The sequence below is a fragment of the Numida meleagris genome, chromosome 32 (assembly GCF_002078875.1).
Source record: "Numida meleagris isolate 19003 breed g44 Domestic line chromosome 32, NumMel1.0, whole genome shotgun sequence".
NCBI classification, from domain to species: Eukaryota; Metazoa; Chordata; class Aves; order Galliformes; family Numididae; genus Numida; species Numida meleagris.
In genome coordinates, this window is record NC_034437.1 from 210,222 (window position 1) to 235,997 (window position 25,776).

General features: G+C 48.0%; 1 protein-coding gene across 3 annotated transcripts in view; it reads right to left on the bottom strand.

Moving 5' to 3' along the window:
• The window catches only part of DIP2B (disco interacting protein 2 homolog B), a 63,045-nt gene that overhangs the window by 36,782 nt on the left and 487 nt on the right, over positions 1-25,776 (bottom strand). The gene's annotated exons all lie outside the window — the stretch shown is intronic.

Below are 25,776 nucleotides of genomic sequence, written 5' to 3' on the forward strand. Positions count from 1 at the left end.
GTTGGCGGTTACACGCTACATGTAATGGAACATCTGCCCCAGAAAACTGTTGGAATCACTCAGGAATACCAGGACGCTGCAAACAGATCCAAGCACTCTGTTCAAGCACCCACAGCATCACATTCTATTTTACGTACTGGGCAGCAAAGAATTCTCTCCAATCACTTGTTCCACACTAATATCCCACCAGCAACACAAACCCATCATCACAGGAACGCAAACCCTATGGTTCACAGATTTGCATCTGGAAACTTGAAATGGAGGTGAAATACTACCCAAGAACAGAAAGAAACCCGGGTCAAAACATTTTCTGCAACCTTAACTACCATGTGATCACTATCACTTGAAAAAAGGATTCTCGGAGCATGAACTAATAGAGAAAAAATCCTCTGCTATTTGGCAAGAGCAGGAAAGCTACGAGGAGTAAAAGCCAACTGAAATCAAGATGAGAAGTTCCTGGGGCTCCCCTGCAGCACCGTGCCTCCCCGCTGCTCAACTTCCACCTAGAGCTTGTATACAAGCAAACAAGCAACACACCAGCAGGACACAGGCAGCAAGACTCGGGGAAAATAAGGTTGTGTGCAGGAAGGGGTGATGGGTATGAAATCATCTTAATAAAGCCACGGTCTGGTTACCACAACCACAAGAGCTATGCCTAAGCTGACATCACGGGTCTTGGAAACAAATGTCTTTCCAAGCGCTGCACAAGGGGAACGAACGCATTGTGTGTTCTCCCTGGGCCCATACGCTCCACATTTGGAATCGATTCACTGAGACAGAAATCAAAGATCCACCAAGAGAAACTCTCTTCCACGCTCTCCCTTCCCTGCTGCTCCACAGGAAATGGACACGGCTGGATCCGAGCACAAACGCGGATTTCCTCACCGAACACCATAAATTACAGCAACAGGAAGAGAACAAAGACAACGGGGCCGCAATCTCCAGAACCATTCATTCCTACTCCATAAACGTGGTAAACCTCCATCAACCCTGCTTCCATCAATTCAATGTTTCGTGACATTTGATGAGTTCAGTTCTCCCAGATCGCTAAAAAACAACCCGGGAAGAATATCCCCTCTCTGCACAGATGCAGAAGCATGAGCAAAGCCAACGAGGGCTGACAATGCGGCGTTAAAACGGTGCCAGTGTTTGTTCATCCCTAGGAAAGAAGTCACAAACAAAACCACTTATGCTGAGGCATTCCTTTGGCCCTCTCCCAGCTACAACTGTTCCTGCTCAGTTGTGGGCTATATTTATCCATAGCCTAAGCCATGGTCGTGCCTCCACATGCTGAGGAGGCCCTGCTGAGGAAGGGGAATTCTTGTCAAAAGAAAGCAGAGCTTCAGCTTCATTTAGGATTCCCACACAGCGACCCTTCCTGCTGTCTCAAAAGCCATCCCTTCCCCATGCCAACTTAATCCCAACTTCAGCAAATCCTATTCACCCCCCCACCCTGAAGGTCCCAGCTCTGGTAAACCACAGCCATGGGTCATCTGCTTTGGGGCTGGCAAAGGAGATTTAGTAAAACTTGCTGTAAATCGATGTCATTGTCAGTTTGCTCTTAGGTTACGGTCAGGAATCTCTTACAAATAAAGCAGCACGTGAGTAAGCAGAGCTGAGGGTCAGTGGTGCAATGGAGGATCAGACTCTCCTTCCTTCCTGACAGCTCTGCTGCTGCAGTGCACCGCTTGCTGGCTGAAGCTGAAAACATCAGAATGGGTTGAAGCGCAGCCCCAGCCCCAGCATCACCGAGTCCCATTCCACCAGCTCCACACACACCACTTCCCTCACACAGCTTGCTCCATCCCAACCAAAGCTCCACTGCTCACAGAGGATAACTCATCCCCACATGAGAAGGTTCCTCCTGTGCAGCCACAGCTCAGCTTTCCTGCTCGTTTGCACAGCGTTTCGTGAATCAGCTCCAGGACAGGTTCCCCTATTGCACTGCTTCAGCAATTCCTCACCTTGCCACCTATCCCCACACTGCTCCCCTCCTCCAACGGTTCCCCAGCCCGCTTCATCTTCCTGACAGTTCTACAAAACATTAAAAATATTCTACTTTTCAGATGCAGCAGGTCTTGCAAACACATCAGGGATGCCATTCCTTGGAGTGAGAGTGGGAAATAACTCGACTTAGGACTTGCAGAAACAACAAAATAAGGGAGCAGCCACTTTTCCCTGCTTGGAATACCAGGAGAAGGGTCCCGAGTCCATGATGAAATCCAGGAGGCTCTGCTTGGTTGTGACTAAACAAATCTCATTTAAGGGAATTCCCCAGGAAAATGCCAAAATAGAGATTCCCTTCTCACAGAGTTCATCCAGCCCGCGTTTTCCAACTGTTGAGAGCCAAAGAGAGACGAACTCCGCACAGGCCTCTGCAGGGCAGGAGGAAGCCCAGCCAGACCCAACCCACCGGCCCCGATGCTGCACCTATATTCAAATCCTGCAGCAGAGGAGCTTAAAACTTCAGGAGCCTCACCGCCCTGTGACGCCAGGCTGCTTTTTAGCAATTAGCGCTGATGATCTGCTCTGAAGAGCGGTGCTCAATCAGTGCAAGGTGGTAACACCAGCTAATCCTGCTACGCTCAGACAATGCTCCTCTTTCAACATCCACGCTCCCCTTCCCCCCATGGAACGAGAACACTGAATCATTTACTGTCTAACAAAACCATAATTACTCCAGTGGAGAAATTAAGGAAAATGATCACGTAGCGCACAGCATCTCTCCAACAAAGCCTCCAAACACTTGACTGTATCAAGCAAAAGATTCAAATTCGAAATGAGCGTGTATGCATTTCAAGAAGTGTTTGTATGCTTTTAAAGCGACAGCAGGAACACAGCTTGGATGTTTCTAGCAGTTTCTGCTGACAGAGGACCCTGGCCATGCTTCCGGTTACGTCCATTAGCCCCAAAATATGGATACCTGCTCTGTTTACTTAACAGCAGATACCATAACAAAATTAGATTAGAAAAGGAAATAATTACATGATCACCATCGCGTCTGTATTTCAGGTCTTACTCACACAAGTGACCTTGGTGCCCCTGCCTTTCTGCTTCCCCCCCCTCTCAGATCCCCAGCACACAGCACAGGCCGCACCCCTGAGTTCCATCACCTCCAGCTTCCTCCGCAGGAATACAAAAATCAGTCGGATCATTCTGGATTTCCTGTCCTTGTCCAGAGGACAAGGCAGACACAAATTGGAGATGCTGAAACCCCAGAAGTGCAGCTGGAAGTCCAGAATGCCCTTCTGCTGCACGCCACATCCAGATGAGGCCTTCCAAGCATGTTTGCAAGCGTTAGGAGAAATCCAAAACAAGGGAACGTATGCACTTCAGCACTTAGGACCATCTCAGCTACGGCCTAGGCACAAAACAGCTACCAAACCAATCAGCACTTCAGGAACATATGCTCTCGCCACTCCTTCATTTATTCTCCAGTTAGAGCTCCTCTTCCTCCCACTTCTGGACAATGGGGAACTCCTGGACACTCCCTGCCATGATTTTACCAGGGTTTGGTGCCAGGACATCCTCAATCCCAGACTGCAGCAGCCCACAAGGCACCACTGGAACCTTTATTCCAAGGCCATGTGTCCACACAGAGCGTACCTGCTCACGGTCCTGCACTCCCAATGCCTTTTGGCCACGCATTCAGCAGTAAAACCGTGACAGGTTTTAGACAGAATGAGGAGACTGACTTTGGCCAAGTGATGGTGCAGCTTCAGAGATCCCCTCCTCCTTCCTCCTGGTGCAGCTGTACCTCAGGTTTCTCCCTTGAAAACAACACCAAGGTCTGCAAACTACACAGTCTTCCAGAAAAAAAAAAAAAAAAAAAAGTCAATGATTTCTTAGAAAGACGGCAAGCTTTACTTGGTCCATACATCCCTCCAAAAGGAAAACAAACAGAACAAGTTTGTGCCTTGCAGTTTCCCTTTAACTGCACCATTCTGTTCCCATTAAGAACATGAATAGGCAGCTGAAAAAAACAGGAGTCGTACAAAGCCGAGTCTGTTGAGCGGCAGCATTACACTGCTACGGTTTCAGCACTCCAAGGTTTCACAGACAGATCAGCTCCAGATTAATCCATACCCACTACAAGCCTCCTTGGCTCCAGCACTGCACAGACTCTGTTCCACGTTTTTTTTCCGCCAAACTATTTTAATCTCGGCGTGTACTTCTTCCCAGCGGTGCAGCCGAGGATGAGCTTTCTGTGGCAGGGTTTGGTGGCAGTGCCCTGGTGGCTCTGTGCCACTCGAGGTCACTTGGTGCTCCCTGGGTGCCCTAAGCCTTTTTAATTTGCTGTTGCTGTTGTTTCACCTTTAGATGACAAACACAACTCCCGAAACTTCGGGGAAGATCTCCGTCTTACAACAGCGCTGTAGAGCTCCAGATGACCCAGTGTCCTCGTGTCACCCGTCTCGGCCCGTGTATTATGGGCTGTAATCTTGGATGCCATATGTGGTGCATCACCAACCTGGGTGAGCTGAGGACAGAGCTGAGTTGTCTTTGTGAGCAGGGGGTGAGCAATGGGAAGGAGGTGGCACGGGATCAGCTCCAGCTAAGAAGCCTTCCCTTTTCCCACAAAAAAAGGACACGGATGGAATCCCAATGTGACCGCTGCTGCTGAAAACGGCACTGTCCTGAGTTAGCAAAACGAGTTCAGGACGCTGAAAAATACTTGGAAGCTTCCCACTGTAAATAAAAGAGCCTCTCTTACATGAGCTGCGATTTTGTTGATTCTTCTCCTTGGAGCAGACACAAGAACATTCCTACACGTTACATGTGCACGGTTTTCACAGCACCAGCGTGACGCCGGCGTTCTGGGGTTAGCTTCTTCCAAGGACTTCCCCAGGTAAGCTGCTCAGTGAGCAAGCAGCCAAACCAAGCCCTCCTTCTCATTCATCCGCACGCAAGAACCGCGAGGCAGAGCTGCTTTCATTAGCTCAGACCCGCGACAAAGGGATGCGCGATAAAGATGTGAATCAGCAACCGATGCACGGCCAACATCCACCTTCACAACAGGTAAGTAACAACTGAAAGCCTTTAAACACATCACTAAATCCTGTTAGCCCTATTAAAGACTTGCTTGGTTCATAGCCTCTAACAAGTATCTGTGAAACACAATTACTGAGGTCCATTTTTATACGAGCTATTACGTTGCGAAGTGCGGCCGTATAAATTTTACATGTTACCCATAAAACCAGCACACGCGCATAAATAGCTTAATCCCATAAACGAGCAATAAATCTTGCATCTGACCCCATCCTGGGAGAAGAATAACAATCTTTTCAATAACTACAGCGTGCCATGGGGGAAAAGTGCAATTTCCCTTCTGGGTATTACACATGGCACTAAACCACAGCTTTGTCACAAATACAATTTTACAAAATCTACTCAAGAGAATCGTTTTCACCTATGCTTACCGTGTAGCCCACGAGCAGAATTTGGGTGTAGGTGTTTGCAATTACACGTCTGTAATACTCACACTGCACCAAAACATGGCATTTGATCAAGAAGCAGCAGCGAGCATCACGTGCGTGTAAGAACTCTCTATGCTCACAGTCTGAGCTGAGTAAAGTGCTGAGTAAAACAACTCACAACGCATTTTCCAACCCCAGTGAAGCAGATCGGCCATGAGAAGGCAGAATACTCTCTCCTAACTAACCTGCTGGTCACAGCCACCAGCAGAAATTCACATTTAGTTAGTCCTCGCACAAATGCACGGACCTAGCCCTCCACCACTAGACTGAAAACAAAAGTTTCCCAGGAAATGACTAAACTTTGTGCAAGAGCAGCAGCCCTGTGATTCAGCACTTATTCACTAGGTGCATCATGGTCTTCCTCAAGGCAGAAACTGAGCTACTGGAACAGTGAGCGCTGATAACCTTCTCCTAAGAGTTGTCTGTCCAGCCCAACTAGAAAAGCTCACAAACTCTTTGCCTGTCCTGAACAGCACACTTTCCCCACAAGATAGGCCAGCGTGGACAGACAATTTCCAAATCAAGCCTGTTTTCAACACGGCAATAACATGCAAGCATTCAAAGAGAACTCCTTATCTTGCTTCAAAATAATTGAGATTCATCTGGAAAGGCAATGAAACCAACCAGCTCTCAGCCTCAGGGGCTGCAGATCCTTCTTCATGGGAGTGTTTTCTCCTCTGCCCTCGCACGCAGAATCCTGCAGCACAAAAACAGCCGCCCAGAGAAGTGTGGGTGCCCCATCCCTGGAGGTGCTCAGGACCACGGATGGGGCCCTGTGTGGCTGATGGAGGGGTGGGACAGGCCAGGGCAGGCCATGGGGCTGGAAGTCCTTCCAACCCAACCATCCTATGGCTCTGTGATGTTTAAGGACAGTCCCAATCCAAGCCATTCTATCATTCGATGGTTCAATGACTTTTAAAAACCATTCCTACTCAATTCAGGCCCAACCCATTCTATGGTTCTATGACCTTTAAGGTCCCTTCCAACCACAGCCATCCTATGGTTCTATGAAAGCCATTTGACTGTAATCACAGTGGATTCACCTGGGATAAGATTAAAATATAGGTTTTATGTATCTCATCCCGTGTGCAACGCCCATCACTTACCCTTTCAAGGCACACACAAGGCAATATTTAACAGTGCTCTTAAAGCAGGCTTTGATTTCTCTAACAAAAGCCAAGTGCCACAGGTAAGCCTGCTCCAGGTCTGACACCACAGCAACACCTTTCCAAGCCATCTGGAAAAGCAGTTTGGAGATGCAACCTGTTCCAGGCCAGCTGTACCTGAGGTTACTTTTGTAATTAAATGCTGGAATCTTGAATGCCATGTCAGAAGGGGAAAAGAAAGAAGTGAGGAGCAATTACTCCGCTATCTATTGATCAAACAGTGCTTCTCATCACAAAGTATTCACGTATGGAAATGCAACTCTCATCTTTTAAAGACAGTGTTAGCAGAGCAGGCTAGCATGCAGGTTGGCACGTCACACTGCATCAGAGTGCAGTAATTATGTATTTCCAGATGGGAAAATACTATTGCAAATCACCGGATGAGCTCGATGACCGTGCATGCTGGAGCAAAGAAAGCATCAGCACTTAAAAGAAGGATCCCCCCCCCAAACAAAAAAGAACGAATTTAGCAAAGCTAAAGAGATGAGACTTCTGTCACGATGTTCTCCCGTGTGCCCCTTCTCCTGATTCCCTCAAGGCAGTGGTACCAAGCACGTGTTCGTGAGGATGTCACTCCCACTGCACAGAAAAGGGCAGCTGAGAAAGTGATGACTGCTTTAGACAGCAAAATGCTCTGTTTTTCCCAAAACATTCCAATCTGAAACACGCACCACAGTCATTTCACAGCATTAACAAGTGCTTTCTCTCAGAGAGTTGCTATTCAACAGTATTAGTCACCGCAGTAGGATCCCACTACATAAGACCAAAGCAACAGAATTATTAATTTCTACCCAGCCTCAAATTAATGTGCAACACCAGTAATTTAACTTTCAGAAACTCCCACCAAATTCCAAAAGCGTGTTTGACAAAAGGATAGGAGGCCGAGTCAGCGAGCAGCTGCTAAATAAATCATTCCTCGTTTTGCTTTTTCACTTCTTTTAAGCCTGACTAGTGGGAACCCAGGCAAAGACATCCAGAGTCATCCGCGCTTTGTGGAATATCCTCAAGTCTGCTTTGCATGTGGTAATTCAGAATAACCTCATCAGAAATTGAGTCCCAGCAAGGCAGAGCTGTGCTCCAGCTGTCGGCACGCTGTGCCAGGGCTGGTGCTCTGTGCAGGGACAAGGCCGACTGCGCTGTGCTGAAGAGTGCTCCCCGTTCAAGTTGGCTGCAAGCTTGGGAAACCCGACTGGAACAGAAAGAACAGAAGAAAATGCACTGGGCAGCACGGCACAGCAGTGGGCCTCAGCCCCGCGCTCAGTGCGGGCAGTGTTAAGCTTTCAGCTCTGTTTACATCAGCAACCCTGGCTTCTTGAGGAATTTCACTGCTAAGGAAACCACGTTGGCATGTCACCAGCAAGCCTAAGAAAACCCATTATTCTGTCAGCTGCAATGCTCTTTACAAGAAAGATCATGCGAGGAGCGACTTCTGTTCGGGCTCTTTCGGCGTGCTGAGGAGTCAAGGCGTCTGCCTCAGAAGCACTTTGTTCAGATGCTGGAGAGCAGGATGTGGAAAGATCCTCCCGATGCGAACGCCTTTAAGCGGTGCGGAAGATCCAGATAATGGGCAGCACATGCTCCTGCAGCAGAGACAGCGCAGCTTAACATTCCGGCCGCACGGCGCAGATGCTGCACTACGCTCCGTGTCAGCCCAGGAGCTGAGAACCTCCAGAAGATTTATCGCAACGCTACTGAATGTAAATACTTCAAAGGGAATCGAGCACCGCTCCCAGCATACCGATTCCTCCCTTCTAATTCTGCACACAAACACTTCAAAAAAAAAAAAAAAAGAAATCTGCATTCAATTTCTGGTACAAAGTGCCAAAGTAGAGAAAAAACATGGTATTATCGGAAGAGAAGGAATAGTCCATCTCAATTTGCTGGCCTCGTTATGCAGCATTTTGTAACGCTCAGACCAATTACAACACGTATTTTTGTTGCTCCAGAATGACAAGACCACACCAGCTGTGTTTTTCATGCCTTGCACCCGTACGGCACCGCTGTCACAGGGTATTTCCACAGAACTGAAGGCAAATATTCCTGCTTGAACTGCACCAGTAGACCCTGAACCTAAACAAACAAGGAAGATCCCATTGAACAAACTATCTCCAGAGCCACGGTTACTGCTCACAGCACATTTCCCTACCGGGGCCTCTCTAAGGGTGCAGCATCTCCTTTTCCAATTTCAATAAACTGAATTCTCAAATGTCTGTCTTGCAGAGGGAAGGAAGTATGGAGAAATCAGCAGGATTATTTAAGAGCACTCAGTCAGCAACTTGCCAAAAAGAAAAAGAACGCAAACAAAACGAACAAAAGAGCACACACAAAAAGATACTGCAGTTACAGATGTGGTTTTAGACAAGATCTTTGACTGAAAATTATTTCACTGTCAAGAACTCCAGTGTTTATCTTCCCAAATACTACGTGTTTATCATAACATGTGTCACCGCGGCCTCGTTAAAAAGCCGTTCCTGAGATCGCAGTTTCCAACCAAGCATTCACGTAAGCAAAATTCACAGGAGAAAACTTCTACCTTGCTGATTTCTCATCAGTGAAAAATAAAAGAGGAGATGACAACGAAGTAATCACAAAACAAACGACTCCAAACCACCTCGCGCGAGGTTCTCAGTGAGCGGGGAATAGAGGCGCTCCATCAAACGCGCAACAGAGGACGGCACAGAGCCCTGGACAATCGCTGCTTTGTTCGCACAACAAATAATTAAAGCCTCCCCAGCAGCCCCAGAGCGAGGCTGAGAAAACATCTCATCTGAATTCTCTACCTACGCCACCATTTCTGCAGAGCTCCCCGGGAATGCCGGATTACTCAGGTCTGGCTGCACTTGGCTCCTCTCGGGAAGGGAAGCTCCCACGGCAGCAGACGCCGTCCCAGGAGGTCGGTGCTGGGGATGCTGATCCGCGCTGTGTCCTGCTGGAAGAGCAAAGCTATCGCCATGAGACAGGCCGAAACCCAACCATCTCACTGCCCAAAGAGCAAAGACCAAACAGGCTTCCAACCGTGCGGCCTCCACTTTAGAGGGCTGCAAAATAGGGACTGGCCCCGACACAATACGTATGACACTTGTAATATTAATGCCTTGGCCTTTAGCTACACACAAGAGCTGAATATCAATGAAGAAGGAAGAGTGTTTTACACCTGGCACCCGACATATCACAGCAGCCAGCCAACGCTGCTCTGCTGGATAAGCAAACACCTCGACACAACCGCGCTCCAAACAGTTCTGCTGGGCTCTGATGCTCCTGCACTCCCTTCCCACGAAGGCCAGAGACATTTGATACAGTGGAAATACAGTCATTGAGATTTGTTTATAACAAAAAAGGGAAGAAAAACAAACACGTTCTCCTAGAAATGACACAGCTCTCAGGAGGTAAATTAAAAACTCCTGTTAGTAAATTCAGTATTAAAGAATCAAAGGGCAGCGTTAGCTATAAACAAATACTTTAAACAACAGATCGACTGATCCAGCCAACTGGGAAGAAACACGAGCTGGGAAACAAACCCGGACCCTGCAGAAGCCACAATGCTGAGTGCTTTTCCCCCTCGTTGTTTGCAGCCTCAACCACCACCACCAGATTTCTGGATGCTCAGAGTGGGGCTCGGTCACAGCTCCGAGCGCTGTCAGCTGCACAAACCCCTGCGCAGCCCCATGAAGAACTTAATGAGCACGATGCAAAACCACCACGAGCTTCTGTACCACAGGCAGCTGCACAGAGTGGAGAAAAAATAACAATCAAAATCAATCTCTAAACCGGTTCCAAGTGTTTCCCAGGACAAATCATCTCCTGCCCTGAAAGGCAACAGACCCGAACCAGGGCTGCTCTCATGCCCTGTGCTCTTCACGTGAAGAAAATACCTTAAATTTGAAAGAGACAAAACTCGTTTCTTAGGACCAGGTACAATGTCATGGTGCATTTGTGCTACCGAGCGGCAGTCTGTCCAAAAGCAACAATTTATCATTAAAATGCTGGGTAAAAAATGTGCAAATAAGTGCACCTCAGCAAAAGCCGAGCACCTCCTTGCCACCGAACACCCATGCTGACACTGCCTGCTTGCACACAAGCAATGCAGGCTCAACCTGAGCGCAGCGCTGCTGGGAAGCTGGCACAGGGACCACTGCTCACCTGCAGCTTTCTCTGCAGAGCCACAAAACAGATCAGCCCTCATGGCAAGGAGGAGCTATGGCTTGGATGTGACGAGTAGCTGCTTGGCTGGGCTGGAGCTGGAGGAAAGGGAGAGGTGATGGATCCGTTCTATGGTTGGTTATGGCAAAGCTGCCTACAGAACAGGACAAACTTCTTACAGATTTTTTTTAAGCCATAAATCAAAATAAATAAAACCACATTCCATACGGTAAGTTCATCAGAACGCTCTCTCAAGTTGTCCTCACATAGAACCACCACAGGGAAGAGAGCCTAAATCCGCTAAAAGCTTTAAAAAGCCTTAAATTAAATATTAATATTCTGAAAGGGATGAAGCCAGCACAAAAGCACAAGGCTCCTCACCACTCCAGTTCTGCAGAGCCCAGAGCTAGAGATGAAAGGTTTCTTACAAACAGGGATGCACTTTTTCTTTCCCAAATTTTATTTAAAACACGCTAGATGGTATTACGAACTCAAAACCAAAACAGAACACCAAAAAAACAGGCTACAGCTGGACAGGCTGAGAACTGAAAGCTGCCTGACAAAGCAACAAGCAGCAAAGAGAACTACTAACAGCAGCTAATTGTTATGTCAGTTAATGAAAAGCAGAGCTGCGCGGTTATCAGTGCTGGGCTGACCTCATGGGTCTGTTTGCCGTGTTGAAGATAAAAAAGTTAGAATCCTTCCCTCCCAAATTCCACTTCTGATGCTTAATCACTCGTCTCTAAGCCACGTACCTCAAGAGGGAAGTGCACCGAAAGAAACGGACTCAGCTTTATTTCCAACTGCTGCTTTGACTTGGTCTCACTAACCTCAAGAAGACAGCTGCATGAAGAAGTCCTCTGGCAGCCCCCCCACGGCAGCACAGGGTTGCTCCTCTTGGTTTTGCTCGTTGGGCATTTCCTCGAGATGCTCCTTTGCACCTTTCCGTTACGCAGAGAGCCATCTCCTGCTCCCTTTTATTTAGGGATGCTGGCTGATGAGATGTTAATAGCAACCTGAGCGACTTGCCAAAAGCTCCCAAAAAAATCTAGCGGGGTGATGACATCAACTACTTCGTTTTAATCACAGTGAGATTGTATTTTAGTTTCTCATTCTCCAACAAATTTAATGCAAGGGTGACTGTGCAGTTTCCCTTAGCAATAGCCGATCTCCCTCAAAGTCAGAAGCATTACTTTAAATAATGAATGGAACCCTTTGTTTGCCACGAACATTTAATTCTAACAGTATTAGCCTGGTTTTCCTACTCTGCAAGATGTGTAAGCCCTCCAAGTTACTCATCTGAAACAGAAACCCTGAAGTGTCAACTCTAGATCTCACAGGAAGAAAGCCTGAAGGGCTAACTATGCTCTCTCTAGGCATGGGTATAGAGACATTTAAGAACACCCACCCCTAAGGTGTCTAGAAAGCAAGCAAACAAAAGAAACAACACGAAACTTAAAAGTATTGCCAGAAAAAAGCAAGTCTAATTAAACACCCTGTGCAGTTCTTATCTTAGCGGGGACACAGAGGTCTCTGATTCCCATTTTAAAAACCTGATAGAAGGTACAACTGCACACAGGTGCACGGGGCAAGACTGCAGATGTTTGGCAGAACTGCCGGTTCGGTTCCACAGCACGACCTCAGCAGAGTTATCTGATGGCCATGGCCTAATTCCACCTCTACTCCAGCTGGCAGAAAAGGCAGGGACTTTCCAGGCCTCTCCCTTTTGTAACTGCGGGAGCCCTCCCCTTCTGAAACCTGGCAGTTTTACACAATACCGAGGTCTGCCCATCCGAGGATCATCCCAACTGCAGCCCTGCTCCGTGCAGTTCACCCCAGTGTCCGCGTTCCAGCGTGACTCATGATCCCTCTCCAGCCTATTCTGCACCATTCTAAGCAGCAGCTTGGTGAGATCCTCCACCATTTCCTATGTTAACCTCCAGCCTTACGCTCGAAGAGATCAGAATCCAACACTTGCACTTTAGTTTTTCTGCTATTGATGACAACATAAAAAGTACTTGTATTAACCATCTGTTACTACACCTAATGGAGCCGTAATCACTAGGTATCACCCATTTCAAAGAGCACTAAAATGTTTATAAAACCAATCTGTCAACGTAATAACATTAGCAGGAAGACACTTGTACCTTTTTGATAAAACACTACATTTGCAGCAGGCCTTGCTTTCCGCTGCAAACATAATGGCTGTTTTAGTAGCAGCCTGAAGCACCACAGATTATTCCACAGTTTGGGGGGTGAGAGGAGCAGGAAGGGCTAAGGACGTGCTGACAGCAGGAATTTAAGGCAAGAGATTCTGCCTAGGAAGAGAAACTGAGGTCCAGGGAGAAATGTGCAATAAAGCAAAACCTCTGAAAAAGGAGGAACGTAGACCACGGGCGTTGGTTTGGATTGCTGCCCTCCAGTTTGTTCAGTAAGACCTGCATGCTGGCTCCATACATTTTCTGTAAGTAAAATCCGTGCCATGGTATGTATAAAAAAAAAAAAAAGATATTTGGCAAAGAAAGCAATCACTTCCCTTCATTATCCCTTGCACAAGATATTTTCTTCTTAAGTATTTGGCCCTCTTGAAGCACAAACCAGTACAGCAGATAAAACACATAAACAGCATCAGTTCCTTGCCTTAGATGCTCCCACCAAACACGATGCTGGCTGTCTCAGCCAACCTGCAGTACCCATCAAAACCCTTACAGACAGTGGTACCTCAGACACTCTTCAGGGAGCTCTGCCCAGAAGTTCCCTGTTGCCCTAATTCTGCTGCAGGATGATGCAACACAACTCCTGAAACCCGGAGGTCACGCTCAGGAAGCGACCACAGACCGAGGACGTGCTCACAGCGTGCTACCTTCACTCCAGCACCCTGCAGCACGATGCCTGCACTGTCTGTCCTGTGCGCAGACACCACTGAATACTTCATGCTGAAAGCTTTAGAAGGGAGAAAGTCAGCCCAGAAATGCAGCCTGCAGGAGTCAGCCTCAGCTCCAGCAGTGCACCGCAGCAGTGATGCGATGTGACTGGCAGATCAGCTACACACGACGCTAAAACCTCCTTTCCACGCAGAGGAAAAGGAAACGGCAGAGCAGTGCAGATTTCAAAGCGTGATCATTTCTAATTTGCTTAGTTTCACCAGCTTAAAACTGAAGTTTATTTTGAGAGTGCAGTTTTTTATCTCCCCCCCCCCCCCCCCTTTTTTTTTTTAATTTAAGGACGCAGCAAATCACGAAGTAGGAATTTATCACCAGGAGTAAGCAGCCATCAGAGGCAGACAGCTGCCCCTGATCACTGCAGACATCTCCTTCCCTGTGACCAGGGTGAAGTCGCAGACAGGCTCGGGGCAGCTCAATAGCAGACTGGTTGTGCCAGTGCTCTTGCTCAGAAGATCCTTTCCTCACGGTTCAGTTTCACCAGATGGGTTAAGTGCTGCACCAACAGAGCCACTGGATGGAAACTCTGAGAATTCAGCACAAGATCCTAGCACTCGAACAACAAGCAGGGTCTAAAAAGCTAATGCAGACTGACATGCAAAAGTGTGCAATCATTTCCATGTGGCTGCCTTCATCTTCTTTACATACGAGGCCAAGAAAGCCCCTGGGGCTGTACTAGTGCCTAAATGGGCGCAGGTTTCCTTTAGTCTCTAACAAAGGCTTGAAGGAATTGGCGAGCTACCCTGGCCTAGCTTCTTCCTTTTCATACATGCCTCCATCCACAGATAAGGCAGAGAGGCTCTGAATTCACACCCCGCACAATCAGAGGTAAAGGGTATCACAGGAAACCCAGGTCAGCTTTTCCCCTCCATGAGCTAACTCCCTGGAACAAGCAGCACAGTCCTTTTCATTTACGTATCCAACAGCATGTAACACTTAACCAGCAGACGGTATGTTCAAAGCTCAAGCATCAACTGGTTTAGTGAGTTAAGAAGGGAGATGCTGTCTGCAATGGCTTGGGGCAGAATGTGCTGAAGGAGCAGAAATCTACCTTTCAGCTGGGATTCCATGAAACAGCTTCAAACAATCCCTTCAAAACATGGAAACAACCCAACAACTGCAAGCTCGCTCCAATGCGACAATAACTTCTGGAGACTTCCAGTCACACTTCACCCACAGAAAATGTAAGCTATTCTGAAATAGCTATTCCCGAAAGCAGAACCACAGAAAAAGCAGCCTTACGTTGCCCAGATCTCTCTGCTTCACTGGTTCCTTTCATTCTTCTCTTCTTGGACTGTTCTGCGGGCTGTCCTCTCCTATGTCAAACCTTCAGCAGGAACACTGCTCATTTTTTAAGGCTGTCAGCTCCCCATCCAGCTCCCATGGCTGGACCCACATGGTAAGAGCGGCACAAAGCAGCAGGCACACCCCGAGCTGCACTGCTGCCAGACCTCCCATAACCTGCAGCCCAACTCACTTCTAACAGCAGACTTCGTGCTCCATCCCCAGTTCCCCACGCCAAGTCTTTGCTTTTATCCTTCTGCCCAAATAGTTCTGTCCCTGCTGGAAGAGCAGTGTGCCTGCAGTGCTAGGCGACGTCTGTGTCCCTTTCACACCATTCTACTGTTCACGGGAAGCTGTTCTGGGGCGTTAAGGAAGAGAACACAAATACAGGAATTTTCCTAAAAGAAAAGTCCAAGCTATGGCGTCTTGCGTGGCACTGGATTGCTTCCATTCTTTTGAAGGGATTGTCTGAAGCAGTTCCATAGATTCCTAGTTGGAAGTTGACCAGGGGTTGGAGATAGATGATCTCTGAGATCTCTCCCAGCCCACTGCCATTCAACAATTCCATGATTTCTGCTCCTTCAGCACATTCTGACCACCACCCTCTGCCTCACTTGCTGTCCCCCCCCCCCCATTGCTTTGCTGCATCCATTTCAGCCACAGAACACGGAAAGAAAAGCATCACCTTTGTCAAAGGAGAAGAGGGCACGAACCTTTATTCCTACATGGCTTTCTCCATCAAGTTTAACCCAAGAAATTACCTTCTCACTCCAGGGAAATACACGGGCTGAATATCACGAGCTGTCACAGTGCAGCGCTGACAAACTGAGAAAGATTACTGCAGGTAAGCCCGCACAAGACAGATCTTGACAACTCCCTTGGGCCGGAGGATCGTGTTCCACAGCCCCATACAAAGCCAGAGGACAGCAGTCAGTAGGAAAGAACAATGCCAAGTGAACAGTACATGTCTGCACAAGAACCAACAACCCAACCCTAACCTCTCCTAAAAAGCCCTGGAAGTGGTGACAGCCACCACTGGCAGACAGGACTTTGGGCCCTGGAAAGAGCTGCAAGAGCAGGATCAGAATTTGGGCTGAGCAGAAAGGGCTTGGCTTTCTTCTGCCTTTTTTAAAAATGTTTTCATTCAGATTTCTTTAAAATCAATTTGTCCACTGCGGAAGCGGGAAGGAGACAAGCTATTAAGTAAATAATCACCTAGGCAGACACATGACAGTAATCACGATACATCAAATATGACTCTACCAGATCCAGACACCTCTCTTTACATCTCCCATGCTGCCATGAGATAAACCAGAAGTGCTTTACTGAAGCTCTACACCAGGAATAACCTTTGGATACACAAAAGCCAAAGGGGAATTACATCTTCCTGTTTGCTGTTCTAGCCTACAGCAAAAAAAGAACTGCTCTGAGAGCCTTCCACAGCAACAGCACCTCTGAGATTTTGCATTTTCCCAATTTGGGAGAACGATGACAGCAAATGCGCTGTGCTCAGGCATCTGTGTCTCTGCTCAAAGTGACCACAACAACTTTATTAACTATTTAACGCTCATGGTGAGGAGCCTTACGCCATTTCTACATGGTGCAATTTTAAAACAGGACTTAACAAGTAAAGTGTATCAAACACAGGAATGGCCAGGCAGAACAGCAGTGTTTGTTCAAGGTTTCTAGGTGTGGCAGCAGCCAAGACATAATAGGATTATTTATATCTGACTCATTTGCTTTGTCTTCATCCACGATTCTCCTGCTTTAGGACTCACTAAATGACTTCTTTTCCTATGAAACAGGATATATATACGTATCTTTTTAATTCGAGAAATTTTCAAGAGGGACTCCAGAACTTACCGCAGAGAATGGGCAGTTCCACAGACACAGTTTGTACCAATGCGCTCAGCCCAAACTCACCACTACAGCCAGCGCAGAACTTGACATTACCTGAGTGTGCAGAGGGGCACGTGGGCTCCCAGCATGCTGCACACACACCCAGTTAGCAGTTAGCAGGCCGCATGCTTCCAGCTTCTGCCCTGGCCAGTGAGCAGGCCGTCAGCTGCACGGAGCTGAGGCTGAGTGCCCAAGATCCCCATGCAATGCACAGCTCTGCTGCTGAGCTCTGCTCTGTGCATCCCAGCTTTCTGCCTGCAAACCGAAAACAACACTTCCCCCTTTTCACTGGAGCAACTTCCAATCCAACATTGTGTAAGTGCGGAGGTTTTCATTCTAATTACAATAAGAATTGTTCACTTTTTTTTTTTTTTTTTTCCCTTTTAATCCACAAGGGATCACTTGAAGTTTCTGCCCTAAGAATAAACACAGGTCTCAGACTGAAAAGAACCCAAACCACTGACATGAGCGCTTTGAGATCTACTTCTTGCCAACACAATGCAGGCTTCAGCCTCTTGTTGTTTGGTGTTTTCTTCGGGATTGCCAGAAGTTTTAAAAACCGTCCAAAAATAATTCATACAGTTGGTTCACAACCAATGTTTCGCTGCACATGGAATGAAGTAAATGGTTCGACTTCCTCTTTTTAAAAAGGGAAACTTACATTCTTTAAAGCTTAATCAGTTGCTCCCTGCAGCTCACAGCTTCACAAAGCACATGGCTGAGACGCACGGGCTGCTGGTGAAGAAAAAGGGAACACGATGAGGTGGGATCCAATCCTGCTGCCACAAGTTCTGTAAGGAGACATGGCTGCGAGGTGAGGGCACCCCGCAGCACACACAGGAGGGAGCCAGCTGAAGCAAACCCCCCAGCAGCACCCTTCTCCTTCCAGGTGCACAAACACCAGATGGGAAGGTGTGTTTATTCCTCCTCCAGAAGCACCGAGGATCCAGGCCCTCTTATCTCCGTTCAATCACCTGACGCCGCTCTCTCTCCAGCACATGGTGAATAAGCACTGCCTGGAATGTGCCGTGTCACTTCCAGCTCCTGGGAGGAACGCTCCTGCTCCTGCTCCTTCCCATTGACGATGCACGTGGTGGCAGGAGCTCAGCTGCTGCAGCTCGGCACAGAGCCGTTAGCTACACATCTCACCTTCCCTTAGAAAGGCGAAGAGTGACCTCTACAACCATCCAGCTTGGCTTACTGCTCTTTCTAGAAAGTGACCAGAAAACTTCAAGGCCTCTTCCCCTCCCCCGGGGTTTCTTTTGGCTGGGCAGCATACCTGTGTGATCGCTGCTTCCAGAAGCACGTACAGCTCCCAGTGGGTAATTACAGGGAAGGTGATAATGGAGACGTGACGACGAGGCAAAGAAAGCACTCTTATCAGGAACCCCACACTGACATATGTGCATTCATCGCTGCTCTCAGCCAGGAGGTTACAGCACTTCTAGAAAAGGTGCCTCATATTGGAAAGGTTCTTCATTTCAAAGATCAGTCAGCACTCTAAATGAAAAGCTGATGCACTGAAGGTACAGGTGAGACAGCAGCAACAGAAAACTTTCCTCAACGCGTCCTCACTGCCTCTACCCTTCCCAGAAACCTGGAACCGCAGCTCGCTGCCATCTGCTCAGCGCCATCCATCCTCCTGGCAACGACAGCTACTGATCACAGGGAAAATTCACAGCAGAAAAATCCTTATCCTTGGCTTTTCGATGAAATTCAGCAGCCAGACAGCAGGGTATGATGCCATCAATCAATTCCCAGCAGAACAGCAGCGCCTGCATTAGAGCTGCGTGGCTGCAATGGCACCGCTGCCTTCCCTCTGTGCAGGAGCTGCCAGGAGACTCAGGGACAAGACACAGCCAACACTGTTTTTCCCCCTGTGCTGCTCTGAGAGAAACGTATTATAAACTTGCAATAGAGGAACAAAAGCCTTGCTATTCCAAAGTATGTTCTCCTGATGCAGAATGAGTGTGTGTATTTCTAGGTTGTCGCTGAGTCCTCCCTGCAATACACGCTTTATTTCCAACAACAGGAAGGTTCTGTTCTCAAAATCCTTTACGACTAAGGTATGCAGTAGCAAAGGAGAGGAAAAGCATCCCAAACAATCCTTTTCCACCGCTGCACTTTAGACCTGATGCTTGACATCGGGCCCGAACCCAGAGGCAAAATGGGAGCACTTTATCCACTAAGTCAACCAGCTCCCACGGCTACAGCCATCCGAAACGGAATGCATTACTCCTGCATTAAAACATATGTTTTTGAAGGCAGCAAGCCATTCGGCTGCCCTGAGAGATTACAGAAGACCTAATTTTATCAGGCTGGGATACAGCTCTTTTGGTTACTTTTGCTCCCAAGGGACACGGAGCTGCTGGAAGCAGGTTGCCTGACTGCTGGGGAACGGTTCTGAGAGGCCCAGCTGCTGATCACCGAGGCAGTAACTCACATCCTAGGTTCCCAAAATATATCAGTGCATGCCCTGCAGGCTCCGTGGGCTCCCACCCCCATGGAATTCATACAAACCCGAGTTTGCATCAGCACTTCTCAAGTCCAGAAGAATTAGAAAAAGTTGATGTTGGCAAAAAAGTTCTAAAACTTTAAGCAAGCTTTTTCTTTTCTTTCAGAAGTTGCACTAAATAAAACAAGGTGTTCATTCACTAGAGCCAAAAGCACAAGGCACTCTTACGTCGACTGTCTTTGGTACAAACACGACCTGTGTGCGTACTCCAAGGTGTGCTCCAGACACGGTCAGCTTTGAAGTTTGAAGAAACAAAGTGCGTGCTGATAGAAACAGGAGTTTCACCAAAGAAATAACCCAGGCAAGAGTGAAAAAGCAGCAGTGGCCAGTGTTACTCAGAATGAGGAATACAGGTGTGAGGCTCTTCCCAAGACTTGTCATCAAAACGTAATGGGGAAATTTGTGTAGCAGATGGAATGCGGCTGCCTGCACAGCACCCGTTAGCTATAAATCACTGTTTCCCTCACACACGGTGCAAATTTAAGAATCTTCCATCCTAATTAATACTATGAGACACCCCGGCCTGACGACTCTTCCCTGATCTCATATGGTCTAAGAAAAATGTTGGATTGAACCAACATTAACAGAAGAACACTTCAGTTCCACTACTCAGCAAGGTCCCAAAAGGAGCTGAGCAGACCACTAAGGCTCAGGAAATGCCTTTTGTAACTTTGAGGCAAGCAGCTTCAAGAAAACCACTTTAAGAAATTATCTTGACGTTATATTTGAGGCAAATCAAAACAGGAAAGTATCCAGCTTCTGCTTGCGCCTCTGGGATGTCTCACCATTAGTTCACTCTTTGGCTTCTGAAACTTGCCACTGAATAAACATGATAAATCCAATGAATGGAAAGCTTCATGACAAAAACTAATTAGAGAGAGGGAATCCGGAAGGAACCCGTCACCCTTTCTGACACAGTTCCAATGAACTAGAAACACATGGGGTCCTTTGCACACCCACTTTTCTATGGAGCTCCAAGTGCTTTCCAGTCAGATGCAGACCTGCCAGTCCTGCAGCCTGGCTGCACGCAGTTACACTGCCATCCATCACGTCTACCCCTTAATGCTTCATGCTACAGAATTTAAAATAGAAAGCTGAAGATCTAGGACACCACGAGAAACACCGGAGAGAGCTTTACTGCAGATGCGTCTGGCTAACAGGTCCGATCAATGCTTCGAGCCTAAGTATCCAGATGAAACTGCAAATAGCACCAGTAGTAAGAGTAAGCAGCGTAAAGACAAAACAGGAATCATTGCTACCAGATGTCCCCTCCGCCCAGCTGAGGAAAACTGGTTCTAGCTCGAGCAAGGCTTCAGAGAAGAGAGGGAGGAGGTGAAGGAGTGCCTTCAAAGCCTCTAATTTCCTCCTCTCCTCAAGGCAAAGGGTCAGAGCTGCAGCTTTTAAAAATAGCCCCGAACCCGCTCCTCATTTCCTAAGTATAAGAGCGACAACACAACCAGATGCACATTCTTTAACTCTCCTGGTTGTTCTTTGTTATACTGACCTGGATGCTCCAAATACTTTTCCTGCACAGTATAACCTACTCCCGGTCACAATACTGGAGTTTAACTTTCTCCAAACCATTCATCACTCTCAGCACTGCTCTCTGACCATCTGCATGGTATAAATGTGATGTTCTCCTGGACCTCCTGTTTGATGGGCTGGGGACAGTTTTGCTGCCCTGCTCCTGCGCTGATGACGACTTGAGCTGTATTTCCTTTTCCTGTGTGACTGACACTGCAAGGAATCCACGGGCTACCACGCTCACACCACTTCTTTCCCTGTTGTAAAGCTTAAGAAAATACAATACCATTAGAAATGAGGGCTCTTATTGGGATCTTGGTAGAGCCAAATGAGGCAGGGATGAGCACCTCCGAATTTGCGTTAACACTTCTCCATGACGTGCTCCAAAAAGATTTTTCTGCATTTCAAAGCGCTGCCTTGGAACTGCACCTTTGTTGGCTGCATACTGACAGGCTGTGTCAAAGCCATACACAGATTTCTCAGCAGATTTGGGACCCATCCGCTGTCAGTCCGGCAGGTAAATTAAAGAAGCAACATAAAAGCTTTCCCATTACCAGTTTTGCCTAATGCAAGACTTGTGGGTACAATGCTGCATAAATGCACAAAAACCACCCGTGAGTCCTGCCAGCTACAAGACAATCAGATCTGACTTGCTGATGTTCACAAGCTCCCTTCAGCCTTTTCTCTGCTAAAGTCACAGTTCCCCTCTGAACAGCAGGGAGAAAACTGAAGTGAAACCCCTGCTCATTCAGCAAACTCCACATAAGCAGACCTTCCTTCGTCAATTACTTTATTTGGTTCTTCCCTAATCTATTTAAATTCTGTCATTCATCTACTCCATCTATAAAAAAGATCCTCACCTACTTTGATGGGTGCCGGGCAATCAAAGAATGAAAACTGAAAAGCACAACTTTTGAGGGAGGAGAAAAACACCAGGATTCCTCAGGAATTCTTCAAGCCAAACAAAATAAAAGACTCGACCCACTTGCTCGAGTCAACATGTTTTCTTCCAGTAAGGTTCTATCCTATTTGGCTGGCCTTCAGTCCTGGGTTTCAGCTGTTCTGCTGATACTACGTTTTCCACACCAGCCACCATCCCTTCTGCTTCTGGAAGCCCTTACGCACAGCTTCCTTCTGCCTCGCTTCTCCACTAAGAGACAATCAGCTTGAAAAGGAACAAACACAGGTGCGCGAAGCCATTCACAGAAACACCCACACCGAATCACAAACCAGACAGCCAAATGGATGTTTAACCAGAAAAGTCAACAGAAACCACCTCCTTCTGTACATGAAGCAAGAGTGGTGATATGATAACGCTGTCACACAACCCAGAAAGGGCAAATCATGCTCAGAGCCCGAACTGCTATCACAGGAATTCCTCGTTATTACTAGGCGGGGTTTTCCCCCTCCCCTTACCTCATACTTTCACAGATGTCACGAGCTGAAGTTCACTCCACTCACATCCCTTTGCTAGTTAAAAGCAGACAGAAACCGCAGTCAAACAAAAGCCAGCAGCCGAATCGGCCCTTCAGGAGAGCGCTCAACCCACTCAGAGGCAGCTGTCCTAATTCCAGGGCAGCAGCTCCAGTGCCACCGCCATCCACACCGCACCTAGGGAACAAACCTCACCGCACGCACAGCACTGTGTAAAACAAACGTACGGAACGTGTTTAATTAGAACTCATGAGTCTGGCAATAGCAGAGTTTCTTAGCGTTATTAACACGCTGTGATGAGGTTGACGCAAGAAGAGCTGCTGGAAAACTGTCCCCAAAGCACCAGAGCGTTCAGACACCTCCACGCTGAGCGCTGCTGCTCCTGGGCCGACACCTCACACTGGACATGGAGGATTTCGTGCATTTCCCCAGCTCTGAGAGCAAAGGTGTTAGGGAGCAGCCACAGTCACCACCACACACAGCTGCGGCTCAGCCCCAAAGCTGTCAAGCTGAGCTCCTGCACTCAGAGAAACGCGAAGCTGTTCGTTTCTTCGAGCCTTATCAAACAGTTTGGCTAAGTCCTCTTTAAACTTCGTATCCCTGGCGCTTCTTCTCGTCAAGCAGCAGCAGATGCAAACACAAAGCCAGCCCTTCCCATCATTACTGATGCATAATGTGGGTGTTACTGACAGATGAAAAAAAAGCACGGGAAAGAAAAAAAAATGAAGTAAGAAAAGAAGGAAAGCATGAGTAATCAGTAGGTTCCAGGTTCCACATAGCCCCATGACTTCATTCACTGCTTATATACAGTTAATCATTCTCATCGGAGGCAGTGACACTGATTCCTACTGTAAAGAATTTCTCTGTAAAATGTGCTCTTCCAGATTTGGATATAACACGTTATAGAAGACAACTGAATTCTTATCTGAAGTCATTTAGAAATAAATGAGTTAAACCCAAATCAGTCACTGAGGCCAAATAAGGACAGGCAACGAAAGACTGAAAGAAATAAATGAAAGCAATTTCTGTTAATGGAAAAAGAATTACTGCTTCCTGAAACACGTTCCACTACGTCGCTGGAACACTTACAGGAATGGGACTGCTGATACTTCCATGCTGACCACAGGGCACAGCTAAGGAGCAGTGCAGAGATGGCACAGTTGCAGTCAGCGCCGTTGTTCCGTCCATACAGATTGTTTCTGAAGAAAGTCTCACGGCAAATCATTGCAAACCATGATTTCTACTTCAAGCATACGTTAAACCAATCCTTCCGTTCCACTTTGCATCCTCCTTGCTGACAAAGCACCTTCCACAAGCATAACGTCAGATAAGATTTTAATACTCTTTCCCCCATCCTGTTATAAATTCTGCAAGCCGTGAAGGTGAGCGGGAACATGGCACCGCACAAAGCCCAGAGTGTTTGTGCTGCTTGCGCTCCCAGCCCACCTGCCCCTGAAGCCCTCCTCTGTGCTGCCTGCTCAGGGCTCCCCAAATGGGATCACCCCTTGGGGCAGAGCCATCTCCCAGCTCCGGTGTCAGCAGCACTGAACACGTGTGTCCACCGCAGGGACAGCTCCTGTCCCGCTCCCAAAGAGGGGTGCTTACTCAGAAACCCCAGCAGGAACATTCGCAGAGCACACGGGAGACAACCCGAGACAATAAAGCTGCAGTTCAGAGGGGGAAGGATCGAGTGTTCTCATTTTTAATAAAAACGCTTCTATTCAATATTGTTTACTATCAACAGAACCACAGTTATACCCAGTTAACAATGCACACATTCACCTTCGAGTCTTTAAGCTGAAGTCTCAAACCGGGCCGTATTTTCCAATGGCGTTACCCCACTGACCCACGGCTCCTTCCCAGGTCCCCTCAGTTATCTCAGGGCCACAGCCACACACCAACAACCCAAGGCTTTTTGATAGGAAAAGGGACTGGCCCAAGGAAACCCATAATACGCACGTTAAAAAATCAGGCTATTAAATCCATGGAGTGGTAATGGATTTAGCCTTCACAGAGTTACGTAACACAGGAAACTTCTCTCCAAAGCATGGAAGTTTAAGCTGTTAGAAGCTTTATGAAGATTAGCATGATGTCACAGCCAGCCCTTCTACCGAAACGACCTTAAAAAGCACAGCTCGCAGCACGGCGTATCAGCAGCTCAAACTCAAGCAACCCTTCCGTACCACATGAAACAACTTTCAGAAAATAGAAGCAAACGCTTACAAACATTCAGCAAATCCTTCCAAAAACCCACCAACGACGACTCGCTGTATTTCTAGCGAGCAAAGAGGATGTTCTTCAATTCTTTGCTATTGTGGAGTACCCAAAACCAAACACCACGGAGGGTTATCGCTTTAGTTAAATGTTTGCAGAAATCTTATCTGGAAAAAGTTGAGCAACAACACACACACACACACACACACACACACACACACACACGAGCCAACAGGCAGCATTAAGGCAGCATTAAGCCCAACTACAACTTGTGCTACAAAGCACTACCACTGCCTTTACATCCAGCAATACACCGAGCACCGCACGCCAACACGGGAAGCTCAGTGAAGGAATTCCTAATTTTGCTAGCTGCAAACAGTCTCCTTTATGGGCTGCACGTTCTGGGACAAAGTGACAGCGCAAAGATGACACTGTAGCTTCGTTTGTCGCCAATTTGTTAATGAGGGGGGAGATGATTGCACCCGTGCGGTGCCTCCTGACAAGGCACTGCTATGGCACCGAGCTCAGCGCCGACGGAGCGGGGGTACCTGGCACTGAGCACCCGGAGCTCCGCAGCACAACGGAGCTGCGCTCAGAGCAGCGCTGGGAGCTCCAGGAAACAAAGGCACAGCCGTGCAGAACCGGAAACGAACTCGCTGGGTTTTGTTCTCAGCAAAAAGTGAACGCGTCGCCCGGATCGCAGCTACGGAAAAGAACTCGAGAGACTGAAAGAACATCCGGCTGCACGCTGGGATGGACCCGAAGGCCCTCCGAGCCCCCGCACCGCTGTCAGTCCCTCCCCACCCACCCCACATCCATACCCCAAACGGCAGGGAATCGAGGGCGCGGAAGGAGAGCGGCCCGGAAAGCTCCGGCTCCGCGCAGCACCCACGTCCCCGCCGGGCGCACGGCGCAGCCCGCCCCGCCGAGCCCCCCCCTCACGCACCGAGCCCCGCACAGCCGCCCGATCCCGGACCCTCACGGCCCATCCACGCGGGGGCCGCCCCCGTTCCCCCCACACACGGGGTCCCCTTCTCCTCATAACACGGAGAAACCCACCCCCCCCCCACTCTTTTTTCCTCGCACACGAAGGGACCCCCCCCTCACGCACACACACACGACCCTCATCTCTTTTTTTCCTCACGCACATAGGTACCCCCCCACCCCTTCTCCTCGCACAC